Source organism: Corvus brachyrhynchos, unplaced genomic scaffold (genome assembly GCF_000691975.1).
Source record: "Corvus brachyrhynchos isolate BGI_N302 unplaced genomic scaffold, ASM69197v1 scaffold18, whole genome shotgun sequence".
Taxonomy (NCBI): domain Eukaryota; kingdom Metazoa; phylum Chordata; class Aves; order Passeriformes; family Corvidae; genus Corvus; species Corvus brachyrhynchos.
The window spans coordinates 5,577,648-5,587,055 of record NW_008246064.1 but is presented as its reverse complement, the minus strand read 5'-3'; the positions used below and the strand labels follow the sequence as shown (position 1 = coordinate 5,587,055).

Sequence of the window (9,408 nt, the reverse complement as noted above, 5' to 3'; positions counted from 1 at the left end):
TGCGCTCCCCGCGGGTTATTTTTGAGTAGGATGGAGCTTGCCATGGCATAGCTGATGGCAGCGGTAATAGGGCAAAGCTGGGCGGCACGTTTGGAGAAGGAACGTCAGGAGGTGACCGAAACAGCTCCTGCGCTGTGGGGTCTGTCCGAGTCGCGGGGTTCAGAGGTTGTTCCCTTTGTTTTGGGGGACGCGCTCAGTTTGACATTGCCGTGTTGGTCCTGGCGAGGTCCCGGCGCTTCCCTAAACGCCCACCCCAAACCTCGCTGCCAATTTCCGTGCCGGAATCATTTCGGTTGGAAAAGACCTTTAAGGTCAAGCTCGACCATAAGGTCACAGTGGAAGTCCACAACATGACAAGGGATTCTGCTGGGCTGGACCTAAATACAGGCAAAGGCTTTGCATCTTCCATATGCGTTTGTTTTTACAAATATGTAAATATCCCAGGACAGAATTATCATTAGTTTGGGATACATGAATTTTTTTGTTGTTGTTGCCATTGAGGAAAGTTTACCTGCAAAGATTTTCATGCCACCTCTGGTTTTGGGGAAACTATTGTTTACAGGTCTCTCTTTTCATTATCTTATGTATTTACCTGATAGAAATTTTAATATAGCGGTTGTTGAAAGTAGTTGGCAAACATGTACACGCGGTGAAGTGCTTGGGTTCATCTCCTTTGTGCTTAGTTTTACATACTTTGGTTTTATTTCTACTTACAGAATCCAAACCTTCCATGGGAAACCTTTGAATGTCTTATTTTAAAGGAATTTTTTTCTGAAGAAAAATGCAAATGCAACTGAAATGTATCAGTCTGCACAAAAAACCTAAATAGTGTTACGTGTGAAAATTGACATACCTTGTTAGGCCAGTTTGAGGTTGTGTATGCACTCTTGAGGAAAAGTGTGTGTTAAGGAAGTAATTCCTTGCCTTCACTTAGGTTTTTGGTGTCATGGGATTGTTGTTGGCTAGGTTTAGGAGGAAATAAAATATTCCTGTAAAAATATGAACTTAGGTTGACATGACTGTGTTTGTATAAAAGTGGGAAGTTAAATTAGCTGAGATAAAAATTAAAATGAGTCAATACTCTTTTTGTTCACACTCTGATTGTTCCTGGCTGGTGTGGTGCTCAGTGTCCTGCTGCATCTTTGTGGAAATCCTGTACTTTTGGTAAAGGCATTATGACATAAGTCATAAATGCGTCCGAAACCAAGATTTTATAAAAAAATAGTTATTTTCTAACTTGCGTAGTATAGATATAGGTTGGTGGTTTGTAGTTGCATCCATTTTGGGAAGAAAACTGTTTTATTTTGTAAGTTTTCCTATTTAGAAAATACTGATTACACCTAACCTAGCAAATACAGAATAAGACAACTAAAACTATTTTCTATTTTTTCCTTAAGAGTGCTTGGTCCTGTCTTCCTTTTCACTTCTGTGCTTTCCAGTTGGATTAATGTGCCTCATGTAAACCAGATAAAAGAGCATATGTCAGACCATTTTCTGTACTGTAATCACATGTCTAAATCACTATTAGCCAGTCAAATTATTCAACTGCTTTATCCCATTGTAGGAAATGTTCCATTGAATGTTCAGTCTAAGTGCAGTCTAAGTAATGATAAAACGAAGAGCCCTGCATTAAACTGGGAAAACCAGAACAGAATAATTCCTCAGCTATGGATTCCTCCATTAAACAGCAGTGCCATATTGGAGGGTGCTCTAGGTTGGTACTTTACCTTCTTTGAAGGCCATGTTTTTAAGCAAATTTGATGAGTTTAAGCAGACAGATGGAAAACTGCCTTGAATCTGCTTCTGTGAGATGCCAGGGATTCTCAACTCTTCCCAGAAGTAGGCTTATGTTAAGGGAGCAGAGGGTTCTTCAGCAGTAAAGTGCTTGCCCACATCTCATTCTGCATTTTACCTGGTTATCAGTAAAAATTCCAGTGGTGCTGTGGACACAGATAAGTACAGGTAACAGTGGAGGCTTCCTGTAGGTGAAGAACTGGGAATCAGTGTCATCAGTACCTGAAGAGAGGTACAGATGGTAGAATGTGGTGCTAGAATGGCCTTTATCATTGTTTGAAGGATGTAGCTTCATGGCAGCACTGTCAGGAAAGTTAAGGTGAACAGTTCATTTTTATTATTTGTATTGTAGTTGTGCCTAGAGGCCAGGGCACCATTATGCTACATGCAGTACAAATGCATAAGCAAAGGTTGCTCCTGCACAAACAATTTCTTAATTTAAATGTAAAGATAAGACAGCATGTAAATGTAAGAAGTGTATTGGGAAAGCACAAGGGAGCTGTGAGAATGCTGTGAGCAAAAGGACATGCAGAAGTTCAAGTACCCTGGCTGTCTCAGCACTGGGCAGCGATTCACAGGCATCCGACTCGGAGGATGTAGTTAAAGCAGAGTAGCGTTGTCACCCTGAGGATTTTCACAGGTAGCTGGTTTCCTTCTTGAACTGCCAGGCCAACACTCCTATTTTCTTCCTTACATTTTGACAAGGGTGTATCTGTTTAGAGTAGCAATTCGAATTTAAGAGGTGGAGCAAGAAAAGGCCATGCAGAGCCTTGAAATTGAGAGCAAGTAGGTTGTTCATGCTATGGTGCATCAGGAAGAATGCACAGAACTGTAATCCAAGCAGTGAACAAGCAAAATACTTTATAGTGTCCCCTTTCTGCCTTCAAAGGTAGACCGATTGAATTTATGGAAGTTGGAAAAAAATAATAAAGTTGCATTAGTGAAGCTAGGACATGATGGAGAAGAAAGAAGCTTTCCAGATGCATGGTTAAAAGCAATCTTGCTGGTATTGTGGAGGAAAAATGGAAATAATTAGGTGCCATCTCACTGTATGGCCAGAAATCTTGAGAACTTAACTCTCGCTTGGTTATACCTTAAGTTCCAGGGTAAGGACCTGAAGAATAGGAATGTGGTCAAAAAGAAGTTTTAGAGGAAGAGTTTTAACTATATTGTCATTGTATGAACAGCTGGTTACTCATGAAAATGTATCACAATAGTATTGTACAGGTGAAGTAAACATTTTTGTAACCAATTTTAAGTACTAGAGCTTTCTTAGTCTTTGCAGGTTATAAGCAGTACAAACAGATGCAGCTTCTTAGCAAAATCTAGTAGCAAAACTTTCATGGATTGTGACCCTTTGTAGATCAGTGTCTGAGCTCTCTAGTGAGCTCAGACAAAGAAAACCTTATTTTCAGCATCCATCAGATCTTGATGTATGTTACAAGTTATTTTTGCAAATGTGTGTAGTTTAAAGCAGCATATGATAATGATTTCAGAATTGTGGAAAACGTTTTGTGTTTTTATTTTTAATTACCTGTGTTTTAATTTCCATAGTAGTTTTTTATTACTTTGTCCAGCGTAAGCTGCAGTAGGTTTTCAAAGGCCATTGATTTCACACATGCAGATAGTTTTGAGGACCCTTAAGCATAGCATTTTTTGCCAGAAAATGATTATTGGAGAATTTTTATCGTGACTTTAGTTGCATTTGCATTAAGGTAGGCCAATATTTAAAGATACCTACTTTCATTTTAAAAGAACCTTAATGTGTTGGATGAAGCTTTATAGCTCAGCTGTGTTTCTTTAGTTCATCACACACCTTCTGTGTGATAACTTGTGTCTTTACTTGCCTGCCCTTTTCTCAATTCAGAATTTAACATTTGCAAATGTAAGATGTATGTTGTGTTGTAGAATAAAAATGTTCCTAAATTCATGATCGCAGTTAGGGAAGGTCATCACTACCTGGCAAGACTGAGGTCGTTTGATGGATGAGCTTTGTACAACTACTGCACAGAAAAGGGTTAAGGTATTAAAACAAACACTGGCCTGTACAAGCCACGTGTATCAAACTGTTTGGCCAAAAGCCAGAAGGCACATAGTGGAACACAGAGTGAGGAGGAGATGAGGTGTGAGGATTGAAGTTGGCTCTTTGCAGAACAGGGCTGAGCTTTGTGCCATTTTCTTCAGCAGCTCATGTTGTGTGACTTCTCCACTATATTTGCATTACCAAGCAATTCCCCAACTGCTTTATGTATTTTTTGCATAGGAGCCTGGATCACAGTGCTCAGGAGGTGAATGATATCTGTAGTAATCTTAAGATTTTCAGTTCTTGATAAGTACTTGTGTAATGGATTGGGTATATCGAGTTGTTTTGCCACAATGCTGTTAAAATATGGATTCACGTGGTGTCCTAACTTGTGTCTATGGGTGAGTGAAGTTAAGCTTAATGCTGGAAATAGATGCACAGTTTCCCCAATTTGAAACAGACTGCACTTGCTGTGAAGGGCTCTTTGAGACTTTTTTTTGACATTTCAGTTGTTAGTTTCTTTAAGTTTGTATTTAATGATCCACTGAACTTCTGTAGCACTTGTCATGAGGGGACCTCCAAGAGCTGTCACAGTATCGTGACAGATGAAGTATGATGGCAGTCTGTGAAATCTCAGCAGATTGGTCACAAGGTGTGTCTTGCCCAGTCTCTTGGTTGCTAGTCTGAGCCATCTACACACCAGACATCTCTTTATCCTGTATGCAATGACACAGGAGACTTTTCCCAGCTTAAAACAATAAAACAGTTCCATTTTCTTGGCTTTGCTTGTGGATTTTTTTTTTTCTTGTTAGCATGTTCAACTCCTACTAACTTCTTGTCATTGTTCTTTCAAAAGATAAGTAATTGGAAATGGACATTTCTATTCTTTGTCATCATTTCAGCTGAGAGATGGCTTTCCAAGGCAGTTGGCTTGCTGAGAATAGGTGAACTCTGTCTTTCTCAGGCTGGAGTTGTTTTCAAGCTCCTTGCAGCACAGCAGTATTGGAGGGGTAGCAGGGTTGTCTATTACTATGGAAAACAGAATTTCCTGATCCACCACTAATGATTGATCCCTTATGTTATTACACACTAATGCTATGAAATTAACTTTTTGAGAAATGCTGTCACAGGTACACTAAAATGCTAAATAATAAAGTGACTGACAAATTCAGGAAATATTGAAAGCTTTTCTCCTTTCAATATTGAATATATTTGATCACCAGGTCATGCAATCTGCATGTTCATATAGTTTGCGTAAATACAGAGAAGCAAGATTCTACTACAGCAAGTTTTTTTTGCTAGTAACTTGTATTGAATTCTGCATTTTTTTTGGTTTGGTTTGGTTTTTTTTTCACTGGAAGGATGGCACTAGACTTTGCTGTTCATGCCATTCCTCTGTTAGTCAAAATAAGTTTGGGCGCTTGTTTCAAGAACTACGCCAAGTTCTTCTAACAGCATTGGTGCATTTGAAAGTGAGTAAGGTGAAGCAGGAAAGCCCTTAAAACCTCGAATATATATTACTTAAAGAAACACAGGCAGTGAGTGTATGGAGTGCATCAGGTGGTTATTTTCCCCAAACACCATAAATCTTAAGCTGGTGCTGGCAGCGAGAAGGAGCAGCAGCCCTGCCCTCCCTCTGCTACCAGCTGTTCTCTCCCCTGTGCTGACCCAGGCACTTGGTGAGCTGCGCTGGGAAACTGAGCTGGGGTAGAACTAACCTGGCAAAGAAACGTGTTTGTGATAGCATGAAGGAGGCCAGAGCAAGGGCCAGGCAGGGAGGGAGGCAGAGCTGTGGCTCTTGGCAGCACCACCAGCCTGAAGCGCTGTCTGCAAAGGTACAGCCTTGGCTCTCTGAAATTTGAGGGGCTTTGGTTTTCAGGCTGACTCCTTTGAGTTTTCCAATACAGGAGTAAATTCAGGAGATTGTGATTTTTACAGCCTATGGCCACATAATGCTGGTTCATTGTTTGTTTAAAAAGAAATAATGATGTCGAGAGGGTTCTTCAGAGCTTATAGATAGAGGAGTTGTTCTCATCTTCCTTGCCTCAGACATCGGGATTGATTAAATAAGGAAATTCAGTTCTCACTTTGATCCTGGGAATCATTCTTAAATTGAGTATTTAAAGTACCCTCAGATAATGCAAGTAAATGTTTTATGTTAACAATAGTTTCTGGTATTCTGGAAGCTCTTTCCTATAAGTATATCAATATATAGGCAATATAATAAAATCACATGAGATCTTGCTTCTTTCAGAATATTTTTGCCTTTCACATTTTTTTGGGAAGTATTTTTACTAAGTCACACATGTACCCAATCCTACTGCCAGCCATTCCAATATAAATTTATAATTACTAATTTTCAGTGCTGTATTTATCAACATTCTAATTGCTTTTCTTGAAGAAACTGCTGGAAGCACTATCAAACTAGGATGCTTCGGCCCAGACTTTTGGCATTGGGTAGGGGGACGGGAAAAAAAAGAAGTCTTTTTCTTTTCTACTGCCTTATTACTGAAAATAAAGTCTTGCCAAAACTAGTTTTAATTAGGCTCTCAGGAAAAAAAAATCAGCTTTAGGAAAATTTAACAGGTTTTTTACTTTGCCTATTATGTATTTATATTTCTTGGAGCATGTGCAGTTGAGTCACTTGTATGGCACGATAAGATAAAAGGGATTTTTGGTAGTGAAGATGTGGTCCAAATGTGCAGTCTCTGCCACTAAACATTTACTGACATCTGAGGTGACTGTGAGAACTGTCTGGAAGCCTTAGCTAATACAGAATGACTTCTGGAACATCCCAGTGTTCCTGGTACCAGGATGTTCCAATAATGGTGTCGTCCCCTCCTGTCTTTGTCTGGCAGTGAGGACTGTCTGCAGTGTTCTTAGGGCTCAACAGAACAGGATAGGATGGCTCCGTATTGTTATTAATAAAGAGAGGAGTAATTCTCTCTTAAAATTTGGGAGATTTATTGGTAAGCCGTTTCATAAACCCAGAGTGAATTATTCAGAGTTCTTTTTCTTGAAGTGTGGAGTTCAGAAGCACAATGAAATTCTTTTAAATGAAAGGAATATTTAGTTTTCCTGAAATCACCAGAGATAAATGGAACTGTATGGTCAAAAAAGACTTCAGGGTGATCTTGCTCATCCTTCTGTGTGTCGTGTATCTGTTCCATTTCTGACAAATGTTTCTCTGACTTGTTTTTGCAGTATTTAGTGAATGCAATTCTCCTGTATCTCTAGGCAATTGGTTTCAGTAACTAATTTTGTACCGTATAAAATAAATACTCTTTACTGCTGATTAAGCCAGTTTTGTCTTGTATTACTCACAGCTAAGATTCCACAGCTGAAATGGAGAACAATTTTTATACAAAACTTTTATTTATTAGGTGATTGTTTCCTTTGTTCTGCACGGAACCAGATTAACCTCTATAGCAACGTAATATTGATTTAATTGATTTATTCTTCAAAAGATTGCTAGTCTTTATTAAGTTTCACTTGGTTGATATGAGCCACTTTTCAATTTATCAGAAGGATTTTTGTTAAGATGTCGTCTTTAAAAATATTTGTAGCCCCTTGCTTCAGCCATGTGTTGGATGTAGGGCACTTTCAACAGGACTGTATTAGGGAAGATGGTTGCTCATAGTTTAGAGATTACTTCTTTCCCTTCCTTAAGCATTGTGTGAAATTCTTCCAGTCCTGCTAACTCGAATTTCTCTGATTATTTAGTCTAGTAACAAAATCAGTTTTTAGTATTGGCTACAATAAATCTGTTTTATGAAGGCTGAAATACAGAAAATGGCATTTGAGTCTGTTTTGTTATCCATTTGTTCTTTCTAAACACTGTTTGTACAGACTTTTGTGTTTTTCTTCTTACTTCTAAAATATTTCTGAAACTTTGTTTGCCTTTTATACTGCACAGTGGTAATACTGCATGCTGTGCTTTTATCTCTTCTGATTTTTATCCCTGACAGTTTATGCTGTTCCTTTATATTCATTAAAATGCCCTTGTTTCCATTCCTAATATGATTCTTTCTTGTTTCAGGCCCTTATTACTGGCTGCTTTTGATGTAGCCAGTATTGTTCATGTACGTTTCCTATCTCTCCCCTGCTTTGCAATACTTTGTGCATATTCCAGTACAATAACTGCCAGTCCTTCTTTAAATTTCAGTCTCAAGAGATTCTAGCAACAAGTTCAAAGAGTTGGTTGAAATTTGCTTTTCTTATTTCAGTTAATTGAAGATAAAAATTTGCTCTCCTCTCTCTACTGCTCTCGCTTTCCCCCTTCCTTGGCACAGCGAGTGCTTCTCGTTACCACTTCCAGCCAAATCACTGTACACATTGAGATGTTTAAAATGGAGCCTGCCCTAATAGAGTGAAGTGTGAAGTAACTGCTCTTCTGGCACCCTCAACTTTGTGAAACAGTTGTCCTCAGCGTTTTCACAAACATGTTGGGCTGTTTGTTCTGATATTTTGGTTTTCTATTAGACGTATGGATGATGAAGGCCTCCTCTTACCCTCTAAGATACGTGCTCTGAAAGCTTCTGTTAGCTGATTCCAAAGACTCATCAGCTTTGTTAGATTTTTCTCTCCTAGCCTTCTCAGTTCCTTATTCCCTAGTTCCCATTCTCTGTTCCTTATGTGTTTGTTTCTACTCCAGCTTTTTTCCTTCTCTTGTTTTTTTTCCCTTCCTTGTAATAAAAGCAAGTGACTATTTTTTTCTTACCATGGCCCACTGGACTGCATGAGACTAGAACTTAGAAACAGAACAAATGCTTTTCATTGTGAGGAAAAGCTTGTAAAAGGGAATTTTGAAATAAAAATAAAAAGAGCTGATCATTTCAGTTTCCTTAAATTTTACCATTTCCAAGTGGGGCTAATTTGAGGCTGTGCTTGTGTTTTGTATGGATGAGGGCATGGCTGTAGCCAGCAGTAGTGTTCTGGCATTCAGCTTCTTGTCTGTGGTTGTGAAAACCCAGCAGGGAGTGTTTGGAGTTGCTGGACACCGTTGTCCCCAGTGTTGTCCCTACTGCCAGATGGTTCCAGTGGTTGCTCATACAGTTCTGACCACTCTGCCAAACAGTTCTCAAGGCTGGCCCAAGGTTTTGTGTGGTCCACATGCTGTTCCCAGCATAGTTTGCATGTGGCTGCTTTGTGGGGGAGTTTGGGAATTAGATAGCATGGATGGAGGCTGTCCGGTGCTCGTCGGCCTCAAGGCCAGCATCACCAACTACATTGAATGTGCTGGTACGACTAGAACTGGTGGTTTTGTTGTGTGTTTGGTTTTCTTTTAAGGAGGAATTCAATCAAACTGATGGAATTCTCATCAGTTTCACTTCCAGCCTCCTGGGCAAACAGTGTGCCACAGTTAATGTTCTCTAACCCACAGGGATGTAAGTTTAGGAGGAATAGCTCACAGCAGAATTGCTCTAGAGGGAGCAGAGGAGATGGGATGTACAAGCCATGAGGCTCTGGGAAATGCTGGCTTTCAGTGCTACTTCAGGCTTCTGACACACAATGTTTCCTGGTTCATGTTTTGAGTAATTAACCTTGCATCAGGCATCTTGGTAGAGAGTCATACAAAGCAAAGTGCAAAA

The 9,408-nt window shown here is 39.5% G+C and overlaps 1 protein-coding gene across 1 annotated transcript in view; it reads left to right on the top strand.

The window, feature by feature from the left end:
* Positions 1–9,408, top strand: part of KMT2C (lysine methyltransferase 2C) — a 193,942-nt gene that overhangs the window by 1,389 nt on the left and 183,145 nt on the right. The window lies entirely within an intron of this gene.